We start from the raw sequence: 13,512 nt of genomic DNA, 5'->3' as shown, positions 1-13,512 counted from the left end.
GTAATGGGGCATCATATCCATGAACATGTGACATCAGGGCCAGAAGCACAGAATCATTCCCTAAGTGTAATAGCAACTGGGTGATATGTACCTCCATGGGCAGGGGAAAACCCAGAATGTTCAAATCAGTGGCCCTAGCCTGTCACCACCATAGTTGGCCATAGGCAGACTATTTCCCACTAATTTCAATGGGAAGGGATGCTAGGCAGGAAAGGGCAACTCAACCACCAAAGCAGAGAGCTCCATGGCAATTGATGGCACTTTCTGTGCTCTGACTGTGTAAACAAATGCAAATTCAGTACTGCTTTTTTACACCACTTAGTAACCATAACCCACAGTATCTGTAAAGGGAGAGACCCCATACATCTTGTCTCTCTGTGACAACACAGAATATTCCTTCTCTGTATGTTTGCTTCATGTGTGTGGGACTTGTCATGTTTATCTGCACTAGAACTTGTTTCTAAGCAACAAAGATACATGGAAATGCCTTAAGTCATTAACCAAACTATATGCCGGTGGAAGTATAGCCTGAAATTCATTTTAAGTTGAGTGCTTATTTGTGCCCTGGGTACCCCTGGAACTATAGCGGGGTGACTGTTACCCCAATGTTTCTATATATCTGTAACCTTGTTATGGGCTAAGGGGGCCCAGCCTGAAGGCCAGTTAGGGGGGATTTGGGGTGAGTGCTTATTTGTGCCCTGGGTACCCCTGGAACTATAGCGGGGTGACTGTTACCCCAATGTTTCTATATATCTGTAACCTTGTTATGGGCTAAGGGGGCCCAGCCTGAAGGCCAGTTAGGGGGGGATTTGGGGTGAGTGCTTATTTGTGCCCTGGGTACCCCTGGAACTATAGCAGGGTGACTGTTACCCCAATGTTTCTATATATCTGTAACCTTGTTATGAGCTAAGGGGGCCCAGCCTGAAGGCCAGTTAGGGGGGGATTTGGGGTGAGTGCTTATTTGTGCCCTGGGTACCCCTGGAACTATAGCGGGGTGACTGTTACCCCAATGTTTCTATATCTGTAGCCTTGTTATGAGCTAAGGGGGCCCAGCCTGAAGGCCAGTTAGGGGGGGATTTGGAGTGAGTGCTTATTTGTGCCCTGGGTACCCCTGGAACTATAGCAGGGTGACTTACCCCAATGTTTCTATATCTGTAACTGTGTTATGGGCTAAGGGGGCCCAGCCTGAAGGCCAGTTTGGCCTTCAGGCTGGGCTAGTTAGGACACAAGAAGTACAAAGGATTCTGGGAGAGAGCCAAACTGGCCTAACCTAGAAATGGTAGGCTTCTCCCCATTTAAGAGGCAGGTTTGGCAGTTTCTAGGCCGGACTGAAGAGTTTGTGAGGCCAGCAGCAATCTCAGATACCACCCGTGAGCCCAGCTGAGAGAGAGCAAGTTGCACAGATGCAGCTGTTAGATGGGGAGAGACAGCTGAAGGCAGAACACGATGCAGCTGTTTTCTCTGCTTGGCGCTCAGTGGATGTGTAGGACAATGCTATGCGGCAGCTGTAATTTGTTCCCATACAAAAATGCCACTCTAAAAATTCTCATTGGATTAATATCCCGCTGGTGTTCGGCTCACACACATAACTAGATTTTCCTTTTACAGAAGAGGCGCCAACTACAAATGAATCTCTCTCAGGAAGCTGCCATGCGTGTCATGGAGAAACGAAAGGAGGCATTTTATTCTTAATTCGGTATAAAAAAGGCAATTATTTATCCTGCTATTGTCACTTGATAAAACACAGGGTTGTCCAGCCTCTGGCCCTCCAGCTGTTCTTAAACTACATGGACAAGCAGGGATACCTTTTCACTCCCCATAAATGCCCCATACTATTGCCCCTCTGCCCAGCCACATCACATTCTGCCCAAACATACACATTGCTTGCCCAGACCCTGCCCTACTCTTAACTAGAGTCCCCACTGTGTCCTGTTGCAATGGGGTCCCTAACTTTAATACTACCTGCCCCCCCTCTGTTGGATCCCTACATGGGGTGACATAAAATAAGGGGTGCAGTAATTGATCTTTCACACGTCTACAAATACTTTTGGGCAAATTTAAAGAGCATTGCAGCTAGGGCTGTGTGCCTTGAACTTGCTATGCCCAGTCTAATGCAATGCAGGGTCTGTGGAAGATGATTTGGGCAGGGGTAGAAAAGGTTAGCATTGTAAACTTTATACCCCCCCCCCCTTATCTTAATGTAGTAAATATGAAAAAAACAAAAAAATTGTGTTTTATCTCCCTATTAAATAGTCACGCTCACCTTGTAATTTGTTTTTTTCAGCCTGATCCCTGTACTGAACCCAGTGAACTAATGCCTTTTCTTTTTAAACTTCAGCTATTATTACAGAATGTCAGATAAAAGGTCAGTCAGTTCAAATGGGGAAGCCAAGGTCTGTATGTAAAAAAATGTCTGGGAAAGTACACATGAAGGTTAATAGATTCATTTGAGAGTATAGGCACCGGCTCACAATACTCCACAGCCCCAGTCTCTTCCCAGAGGCAATTACCCCCCCCCCCCCCCACTGCTACTATAGGCACCATCTCTCCCTACTATACCTGCTATCCCACAGCCCCAGTCCCTTCCCAGAGGCTATTATCCCCCCACTGCTACTATAGGCACCATCTCTCCCTACTATACCTGCTATCCCACAGCCCCAGTCCCTTCCCAGAGGCTATTATCCCCCCACTGCTACTATAGGCACCATCTCTCCCTACTATACCTGCTATCCCACAGCCCCAGTCCCTTCCCAGAGGCTATTATCCCCCCACTGCTACTATAGGCACCACCTCTCCCTACTATACCTGCTATCCCACAGCCCCAGTCCCTTCCCAGAGGCTATTATCCCCCCACTGCTACTATAGGCACCATCTCTCCCTACTATACCTGCTATCCCACAGCCCCAGTCCCTTCCCAGAGGCTATTATCCCACTGCTACTATAGGCACCATCTCTCCCTACTATACCTGCTATCCCACAGCCCCAGTCCCTTCCCAGAGGCTATTATCCCCCCACTGCTACTATAGGCACCATCTCTCCCTACTATACCTGCTATCCCACAGCCCCAGTCCATTCCCAGAGGCTATTATCCCCCCACTGCTAATATAGGCACCATCTCTCCCTACTATACCTGCTATCCCACAGCCCCAGTCCCTTCCCAGAGGCTATTATCCCACTGCTACTATAGGCACCATCTCTCCCTACTATACCTGCTATCCCACAGCCCCAGTCCCTTCCCAGAGGTTATTATCCCCCCACTGCTACTATAGGCACCATCTCTCCCTACTATACCTGCTATCCCACAGCCCCAGTCCCTTCCCAGAGGCTATTATCCCCCCCACTGCTACTATAGGCACCATCTCTCCCTACTATACCTGCTATCCCACAGCCCCAGTCCCTTCCCAGAGGCTATTATCCCCCCACTGCTACTATAGGCACCATCTCTCCCTACTATACCTGCTATCCCACAGCCCCAGTCCCTTCCCAGAGGCTATTATCCCCCCACTGCTACTATAGGCACCATCTCTCCCTACTATACCTGCTATCCCACAGCCACAGTCCCTTCCTAGAGGCTATTATCCCACTGCTAGCTAGAAGGTATACATTTGATTTGTTATTAACCCCTCCCACACTCTTCAAACCTGCTGTTGTGGTGCCCACTGCAGTTGTACCTGCCTTTATCCCACTACAGACAGCATTGCATTTGCAGATGTTTCTATTCCATTCCCTCTATACCCCTTTCAAAAGCATTTCACTGCCAAGGAAATAAATCCCATCTTATTATCACAGAGCTTATTGCTGCTGTCTGGAGCAGAGAGATAAAATCATTCACAAAAGTCGCACAGCTGGTGGAAACTGCCCACGCCAGAAGCCGCCACGTTAATTTGGGAGTCCCCTATTTGTAGCTAAGGGAAGTGCTGTTTATGGCAATTATCCCCCTACACTGCCGCCTCTAGCTTCAAATCCGTTACACTAGGTAAACACTGAACAATGTGCTTTAAGTACTGACTCTGGCACAATCGCTGCCCCCTACTTTCGTGTGGATAGGGCATGGGGCAGGCATGTGGAAATACTGAGGCTTTTGGCACAGAGATAATAATGGTCCATTTCTCCCAATTATTGTTCTTCCAATCTAAACCAAGAGGGTCATTAACAGCCAGGCAGGTTTTTAAAGCCGCTAAGTGTTCAGCCTCCTGCGAGCAGCAGGGAAGGCTTTTAGTTCCAAGTCAAATCTCTGATCCAAAATGCTCCAATTACCTTTCCTCTCCTTCCCATTTGCTCTCTGTACCGGGCGTCTCAGTGTCATTTCATTCTCATTTCCTACCTCCTGCCTAAATTACTCTTCTTTCTTTCTCAATTGATGGAACAATTTTCAGCTGCAGATCAGTCTTTGGGGATAGGAGTGCAAACTATGGGGCCTATAGAGGACCAGTTGCAACTAAGACAGCTTTGCTGTAGCATTTAATAGGCATGGTTGGTGGTTTAATAGGAAAGGTGGTGATCAGTGTTACCTCACTGCAGGCCTTCGTTGTTGATAAAGTCCCATAGTAGCCTATATGGGGTGCTGGGTATTGTAGTCCAATGATGATATCCAACTGATATCCATGTACTAACGTGTATATTGGTCATGAAACTTTATTTCATGTGATTATTTCAGATTTTAGCTATCTTTATGACTAAAGGTGGTCATTCACTGTAGGAGCTGCTCGTTTGGTGAGGTTGCCAAGCAAGCGAACCTTCTCCCGTTATGCCCATATACGGGGGGGGACTATATCTGGCTAATTTGACTGCTTGGCCCATTGGCACCGTCAGTTCGGCGCCTGCCTCAATGAGCCGATGTGGTCCATGATCTGACAGAAAAATCAAACCTGCCCGAACAATATCTGGCCAATTTCAGGCTAGATGTCAGTCGAGTAGGTCCATATGTGGGCAGATAAGCTGCCTAATCGTTATTAAGGACCAATATCGGCAGCTGAAATCGGCCCATGTATGGCCACCTTAAGCCACAGTCGTCGGAGAGCCTAAAGGTGGCCATACACGGGCCGATTATAGCTGCCGATATGGGTCCCTTAGACAGATTCGGCAGCTTATCGGCCAGTGTATGGGCACTACCGACGGGCCTGCCCGACCAATATCTGGCCTGAAATCAGCCAGATATTAATCGGGCTGGTTAAAAAATGTAGTCGGATCGGGGGCTGCATAGGCTGGTTGATGCGGTCCCTGAACCGACTGCGCCTGTTACCAGTGCTCTAATTTGCCCGATATCGCCCATCCGTTGGCGACCTCACCAAGCGAGCGTATCTTAACGTGTATGGCCACCTTAAATAAACATCTACAAAATTTAACCTAACAACTACTGTCTTGCACTAATAATCAGTGCATAAATCTTCAGACCTCTGTAATAGCAATTACATTTCCAAACAATCTTTAAAACGTGTAATGAATGTAAAATGTTAATTAGAATGACATTATTAGGTGCTGATCCCCTTTAACCTAGCAACCTGTCCTCCAGATGTTCCCGAACCCCTAGCTCCGAGCACCTGGGGCAATTAACAACAATGTTCAGGCTTTATATTTTAACATATTTCCATATATTATTTCATCATTTTCTCTTGCTCTTGTCCCTGCGGTTCCCCTTCGCCTTCTGTACTCTGTGTCTCTCTATAAAGCAGCTGTTTTCATCAAAGCCTGCCCCCTCCCAAGCCATTCAGCGCTTATTTATTATTTTCTCCAAATCACTGTAATTAGTTTATTACGCTGATATTAATGGAGCTAGTGGAGTGCGCGGGAGCTAATTGAAATGTTTGCTGTTCCTGATGGTTGTTGATTCTTGAGGATTAGAAAAATCCTTTTTATTCCCCTTGCTGCGGGGAGGGAGAGAGTGATACAATGCAGCGTGTGGGAAAGGAGCCGGGTAGAGATTAGTGCTTTAATGAGTATTCAACAAACCCCACAGCGGTAATAACCTCCATTTTTTAAAAGCAGAGGGAAAACATTTTTATTGTTAATTTGGATTTTAATTTAACTATAAAGGGGTTGTTTATCTAAAAATCTGATTTTAAAGAGGGAGTGGGCTTCATTTAGGATATGCCGAGTTGCCAATATGTCACCACCCATGGAGAGCCCTGGTTGCATGGATAGCAAGCTCAATGGTCACTGTGTACCATAAGTGTGTATTTACAATTAAGCACGAGCACTGCTGTGCCACTTTATGTATTTATTAAGATCCCTTGGCTGAGCAGAGACGAGTACATTCCTGTAAGTTGGCCAAGGCAGTTATCAAAAGACCTAGCTGTGGCCCAAGGCCTATGCTATCAGCCTATACGCAGACAGGCATGCTGTACTGTGCATGTACCAATTGCAGAAAACATACCCTCAGCTCCACTGGCAGATTTTATTGAAAGTATCCCACAGCAGCAGGGTTGGACTGGACCCCCAGTTCCCTGGGCCCCACTGCACCACAGGGCCAATGGCCTTCGTATGCCTATATATTAAATAGGACCCAGGTCATAGCCCCACTGCACATTCTTATCAAGGAGTTTATTGAAGTACACGGCTGTACTGCACATAATGATTAGCCCAATAGCACAATTATAGTGGTGCACAGCCCCAGTTGCACATCATGCACAGTACTACAGGCATATCTACAGACTGCAGGAGGGCCCAATAGTGGATATAGTTGATCTACAGGCTGCAGGAGGGCCCGATAGTGGATATAGTTGATCTGCTGGCTGCAGGAGGGCCTGATAGTGGATATAGTTGATCTACAGGCTGCAGGAGGGCCTGATAGTGGATATTGTTGATCTGCTGGCTGCAGGAGGGCCCGATAGTGGATATGGTTGATCTGCTGGCTGCAGGAGGGCCTGATAGTGGATATAGTTGATCTACAGGCTGCAGGAGGGCCTGATAGTGGATATAGTTGATCTGCTGGCTGCAGGAGGGCCTGATAGTGGATATAGTTGATCTGCTGGCTGCAGGAGGGCCTGATAGTGGATATAGTTGATCTACAGGCTGCAGGAGGGCCTGATAGTGGATATAGTTGATCTGCTGGCTGCAGGAGGGCCTGATAGTGGATATAGTTGATCTGCTGGCTGCAGGAGGGCCTGATAGTGGATATAGTTGATCTGCTGGCTGCAGGAGGGCCTGATAGTGGATATACAGATACAGACTGCAGGAGGGCCTGATTGTTTTGCAGGGGGACCCGCCATAAGCAAAGGCAACATTGAGATTTCTCCTCAGATCTGCCATTGGGGTGGAACAATCTGTTTATGCAAATGCACCTTCGGTCATATAAATTCTACAAACGTCTACACAGGACTGAATTTTTTAAGCATTAAACACTTTGTATACCAGGCTGAAGAATGGCCTCGGCCTCGGGGTTTTTGTAGGGCTTTATTTAGCCCCTGCCACATGCTGTTTATCAGTCAGATGGTCTATGTCTCCTCTGCAGGACAATAGGCCACACTGCTGCTCGCCCCATTGTGTTACCTGCCACATGTCCCTAATGCCTTTTCCCAAAGCCAGCTGCCAGCACAATCCTATTACACGCGGGATTCAGAAGGGACAGACCCAAGGCTGTGACCATCTGCTCTTTTTTCCATTGAAAGGCTGCAGCCTCCTGGACTTCCAGCATTCAGCTGGCCCAAAGCTCTCAGCGCCTGGGAAACGGACCTTTATCCACCCCACCATACATGTAAAGGATTATCATCCCTTGAAATATTACACTTGGTATTTAGCTGCTCCATATCCATATTTTATAAATCTACTAGGAGGAAAGTTACACATGGGACAGGAACTCATTTCACATATATTTGGGTCGGACAAATTTATATCGGGTCTTTTTTTTTCTTTTTTTCCAGGCGAGAAACACGTAGAAACAAAATCCCCAAATAATAGCAAATAGGCCCTGCAATTGCAAATGTCATAAATCAGTAGCAAAAATATTTTGTTTTCTGTTGTGACATCAAGAAAAGGACAATAGAGTAAAGCTCACAAACTAAACAGCAAATTGGGTCCTGACATAGAAGGGTTAAAGGGGCAGTTCAACTTTACATTGATATTCTGAAGCCATTTGCAATTGGTTTTCATTTTTTGTAGTTTTTCAACTTTTTGTTCCAGTTTGGAATTTCAGCAGCTATCTGGTTGCTAAGGGCTTGTTTACCTTAGCGACCAGGCAGTGGGTTCAATGAAAGACTGGGATATGAATCGGAGAAGGGTGAATAGTGAGATATGTCATGAAAAGAAAAAATATGAATACATTTGTAAGTGCACACAGCAATAGGTTTTGGCTGTCGGGGTCAGTGACCCCCAAGCTGGGAAAATGTAGAAGTGGTAGGCAATTAGCTTGTTAACAGTGGCATGAACCAATCGGTGGTCAGTGTTTAAGTGGCAAGGACAGATCCCAGAACTGATCCCAAGGCCTTGGGTCTCTAACCATTGTGTCCAGTTACTCAATACAAATGACATACAAGTAATGGTGCTTTCTAAAATGAGGCCCTGTGCAATTATATGGTCACCCTGCTGCCCATGATCATCACAACAAACCCCTGGGGACCAAATATGGCTGCTCCATACAGCAGTCCTCTATCCGTCCAAATGTTGGCCCAGAGCAAATTAGATTTATGCTCATATTTACACCAAAACCATTTTTTGGGGGTTTGCCTGAACCCCCGAATCCATGGTAAGGGTTCGTCCGAATACCGAACCGAATTCGAATCCTAAGTAGTATATACCAATTAGGATATGGAAGGGTTAAATGTCGCCACGCACGGCGTAAAATTTTCCACTTCCGTGTTCACGAGGCAACATTTAACCCTTCCAACTCCTAATTAGGATTCGGTTCGGTCAGGACCGTGGATTTGGCCGAACGCTGCCAAAACAAACCCAAATCCCTAATATTTACATACCCACTGACAAGGGTTCTAGCAGTTGCAGTCCAATTCCCAAGGCTTTATATAGTAGTCGCAGGGCCAGTGACAAACAGACTTTGCATATAAAATAAAGAATAGAGAAACCAAGAGGCTCATGGGAAACTGTTGCATCATTGCCTTCCCTGCTTGCAGCATAGTCTGCTGTTTTTGCAATTTCACCTGGCCCTGAGCAGGTTTCTATATACAGCATTAATGGCACCAGAAGTACAATGCTGATATCAGAATACGCACACGGATATATTTACTCAGAAGATAAATCTCACTGGGTTAAGGGTCATGTTTTATAGGAAGGACCAACTGCAGGAATCTGAACTGAAGGACATGGGCCTCGGGGTGGATATGTCTGTGCCTTTAACCAATCAGAATGTTTCTCCTGTATGTTAGAGCTAGGGTTGTTAATGTATGGCTCACTATAATAATCAACTTATAATGAAAACAATAGAAGGCTAGCCAAACAATCTGAGATCTGCTTCCACCCCCATGCAACATGCAAGGACTGCAACTCCCAGGGGGCCAGATGCATTGTGGGCAAAGAAAAAAGGCTCTTTGCTTCCCCATACTAAATGAAAATCAAGGACAAAGTTGCTTAACATTCATTTGAAACATTATTACACATTTAATGTCAGGTTTAACTTTCCCTTTAAAACTTAGTTATGCTAACCTTCCACAGGCCAATATTGCTTGATGATTTTTGGATACATTTGGCAGATTATTGGCCCAACAATACTCAAAATAATGTTTAGAAGGCTAGAAGGTCTACCCAGATCCTTATTATTGTTGTTAACAGATGGCAATCATACGATCCAGTGACCCAGGGACAAAATGACTGGTAGATCTGGCTCAGTGGGTGAACCCCTGCTGGTTGGCCTATCTGGACTTAAGGTCCCCATACACGGGCCGATTAGCTGCCGAATCGGTCTAAGGGACCCATATAGGCAGCTAGTCTCTTAGACCGATTCGGCCGCTAATCGGCCCGTGTATGGGGACCTTAAGTCCAGATAGGCCAACCAGCAGGGGCCCTACCGACGGGCCTGCCCAACCGATATCTGGCCTGAATTCAGCCAGATCTCAATCAGGCAGGTTAACAAATCTAGTCGGATCGAGGACCGCATTGGCTCGTTAATGCGGTCCCAGACCGACTTTTCCTATACCCGTCGTTATAATTAGCCTTGATTCTCCCAATATCGCCCACCCGTAGGTGGGGATATTGGGAGAAGATCTGCTCGCTTGGCAACATTGCCAAGCAAGCGGATCTTAAGGTGTATGGGGACCTTTATCCAGTGTATAACCAACCTTTGTCTCAGCTCTGTAGACCCAAAAACCTATGGTTGCTGACTTATATGTGAGGGACTTACAAGTTATGTTTGAATGCAGAACTCAAAATCACGGCCTTCATTAGAGGTTCTGACACTGACTAAGAATAGTTCAACTAAACCGTGCAATCTCCATTTCAGAGTATTGTGCATGGCTCGTGGACAAACAATGGCGTTATACTTTTTTGTGTACTGAAAGTGTATATATACATCCCTATGTTCTGAGACCTAACATTTGCCTAGTTATCCTACTGGGGATTGAAATATATTGAGCCTATAAACCTTTCACTGTCAGTTGTATTTAATGGGAAGAGACATGACATATATAAGAGCTGGATTTATGCATTAGAGAGTGGTTTATAGACAGTGAAATGCTTCAAGGGTCAGACCCCTATGGCAAAGGTTCATGTACAACAATCACAGGCTAAATTGTTAGAACTTCAGTCAAGTGCCTTTGATTAATAAATCATGTCTTTAACTCTCTATATATTTTATAAAAGGTGTATAGTAAAAGAATGAGACCCCTGGTAACCACTATTACTCTTGCTTATAGTAGGGCTCTGCAGAATTAAGAATAGAGTGAGTGACAGATAGCAGGTATAGTAGGGAGAGATGATGCCTATAGTAGCAGTAGGGGGATAATAGCCTCTGGAAAGGGACTGGGGCTGTGGGATAGCAGGTATAGTAGGGAGAGATGGTGCCTATAGAAGCAGTGGGGGGATAATAGCCTCTAGGAAGGGACTGGGGCTGTGGGATAGCAGGTATAGTAGGGAGAGATGGTGCCTATAGAAGCAGTGGGGGGATAATAGCCTCTAGGAAGGGACTGGGGCTGTGGGATAGCAGGTATAGTAGGGAGAGATGGTGCTTATAGTAGCAGTGGGGGGATAATAGCCTCTGGGAAGGGACTGGGGCTGTGGGATAGCAGGTATAGTAGGGAGAGATGGTGCCTATAGTAGCAGTGGGGGGATAATAGCCTCTGGGAAGGGACTGTGGCTGTGGGATAGCAGGTATAGAAGGGAGAGATGGTGCCTATAGTAGCAGTGGGGGGATAATAGCCTCTGGGAGGGACTGGGGCTGTGGGATAGCAGGTATAGTAAGGAGAGATGGTGCCTATAGTAGCAGTGGGAGGATAATAGCCTCTGGGAAGGGACTGGGGCTGTGGGATAGCAGGTATAGTAGGGAGAGATGGTGCCTATAGTAGCAGTGGGATAATAGCCTCTGGGAAGGGACTGTGGCTGTGGGATAGCAGGTATAGTAGGGAGAGATGGTGCCTATAGTAGCAGTGGGGGGATAATAGCCTCTGGGAAGGGACTGGGGCTGTGGGATAGCAGGTATAGTAGGGGGAGATGGTGCCTATAGTAGCAGTGGGGGATAATAGCCTCTGGGAAGGGACTGTGGCTGTGGGATAGCAGGTATAGTAGGGAGAGATGGTGACTAGAGTAGGGGATACTGCTACAGCCATCATGTCCTACTACAGCCCTTTTGCCTTATTACACCTGCTATCTGCGACTTTTCATGCTGCTTCATCATCAGGCCCCACTATATGTGGAACAGGCATCATGGTTGGTACCACCCTAAGGCAGAAATAACATGGCAGTGGGACTGAACACCCAATGTTGCTATTAGGTACAACTAACAGCAGCTTTACAGCAGGTAATAAGATGGCAGGTGTTCTGGACGTGGTGCCTCTGAGATACAGATTAAGCTGCTTTCTTTTGGCCTCAGATGAAGCTGCTGTAGCACCAAATGTTGGCACCACCAGGCTCCTGTGCCCTGCAGCATCTGCTCTGTGCAACACAGCAGCTAAATGACATAGATATTTGCTCTGCAGTGTAAATAATTATTTCAGGCTTCTGTTTGAACACAAGGGTTCCATTTCCTGGGGACTAGTCCCTCGCTTGCTCATCATGTGTCTGATGTCAGTATGGCAGGTGGCAAGCTGAAGGGCCACTTCACTGTTTGATGAAGGCTGTGTGTCCTTTAATGCCTGAATTGATGAACTAAAGTCAAATCTGTCTGTTTGCATAAGTTAAACTATGGGGGTAGCTCACAGACCAAGTTCAGGGTTTGTCAGAGGGCTGTACTGTAAAATCTAAAACTAATGATATAATAATAATAACAATAATAATAGCCCAGAAGCTATTATCCCCCACTGCTACTATAGGCACCATCTCTCCCTACTATACCTGCTATCCCACAGCCCCAGTCCCTTCCCAGAGGCTATTATCCCTCCACTGCTACTATAGGCACCATCTCTCCCTACTATACCTGCTATCCCACAGCCCCAGTCCCTTCCCAGAGGCTATTACCCCCCCACTGCTACTATAGGCACCATCTCTCCCTACTATACCTGCTATCCCACAGGCCCAGTCCCTTCCCAGAGGCTATTATCCCCCCACTGCTGCTATAGGCACCATCTCTCCCTACTATACCTGCTATCCCACAGCCCCAGCCCCTTCCCAGAGGCTATTATCCCCCCACTGCTACTATAGGCACCATCTCTCCCTACTATACCTGCTATCCCACAGCCCCAGTCCCTTCCCAGAGGCTATTATCCCCCCACTGCTACTATATGCACCATCTCTCCCTACTATACCTGCTATCCCACAGCCCCAGTTCCTTCCCAGAGGCTATTATCCCCCCACTGCTACTATAGGCACCACCTCTCCCTACTATACCTGCTATCCCACAGCCACATTCCCTTCCCAGAGGCTATTATCCCCCCACTGCTACTATAGGCACCATCTCTCCCTACTATACCTGCTATCCCACAGCCCCAGTCCCTTCCCAGAGGCTATTATCCCCCCACTGCTACTATAGGCACCACCTCTCCCTACTATACCTGCTATCCCACAGCCACATTCCCTTCCCAGAGGCTATTATCCCCCCACTGCTACTATAGGCACCATCTCTCCCTACTATACCTGCTATCCCACAGCCCCAGTTCCTTCCCAGAGGCTATTATACCCCCACTGCTATTATAGGCATCACCTCTCCCTACTATACCTGCTATCCCACAGCCACATTCCCCTCCCAGAGGCTATTTTCCCCTCACTGCTACTATAGGCACCATCTCTCCCTACTATACCTGCTATCCCACAACCCCAGTCCCTTCCCAGAGGCTATTATCCCCCACTGCTACTATAGGCACCATCTCTCCCTACTATACCTGCTATCCCACAGCCCCAGTCCCTTCCCAGAGGCTATTATCCCCCCACTGCTACTATAGGCACCATCTCTCCCTACTATACCTGCTATCCCACAGCCCC

Source organism: Xenopus tropicalis, chromosome 10 (assembly GCF_000004195.4).
Source record: "Xenopus tropicalis strain Nigerian chromosome 10, UCB_Xtro_10.0, whole genome shotgun sequence".
Taxonomy (NCBI): domain Eukaryota; kingdom Metazoa; phylum Chordata; class Amphibia; order Anura; family Pipidae; genus Xenopus; species Xenopus tropicalis.
Note: the sequence above shows the minus strand (reverse complement) of the source record.